General features: G+C 52.1%; 1 protein-coding gene across 1 annotated transcript in view; it reads left to right on the forward strand.

Moving 5' to 3' along the window:
* Positions 1-528, forward strand: part of LOC102677074 (homeobox protein SIX6) — a 4,526-nt gene that overhangs the window by 2,416 nt on the left and 1,582 nt on the right. The gene's annotated exons all lie outside the window — the stretch shown is intronic.

Consider the following 528-nt stretch of genomic DNA (forward strand, 5'->3'; position numbering starts at 1 on the left):
GTCTCGGTCACGGTCTGCCTTGGCTCGGAGGTTTGCGACGATTTTGCTCGGCGCACTATGTATGTACGTATGTATATGTATCGCGTTCCCTTTTCTTTTTTCGCTTCCTCGCAAGCGTTCGCTTTCCGCCGAAACTTGCGGATCGTTTCGGAAAAATTATTCGGCCGAGGTCGCGAAGGTGCTTCGGTTCGAAGCTTTCTCCTAGTTCCGCCCCTAACGTGTCCCACTCCCTCGGCGAAAACCTCTACGAAAAGGAAATGCGACGCCCTATTACCGTTTTATGACGCAGCTTCGGTTACGTCTCCCGTTTCACCATTGAGCTGTTCGCACTACCAATAGTTTACTACATAAAGGCCACGACCAACCCTCCACCGCTGCTTCCATCAACTTCGAGCGCGTTCTGCTTCGCAGACATTGCTTTTTTTCTGTCCCTCTGCGCTCGTCGGGCTTCGAATCAAAATGGAAACCACCTCGTGAATTCACGAGGTAGTCGCTCGAAAAAGGAATCGGGCCGAGTCGAGTTCTGGC

The sequence above is a fragment of the Apis dorsata genome, unplaced genomic scaffold, assembly GCF_000469605.1.
Source record: "Apis dorsata unplaced genomic scaffold, Apis dorsata 1.3 scaffold_691, whole genome shotgun sequence".
In the NCBI taxonomy this organism is placed as follows: Eukaryota; Metazoa; Arthropoda; class Insecta; order Hymenoptera; family Apidae; genus Apis; species Apis dorsata.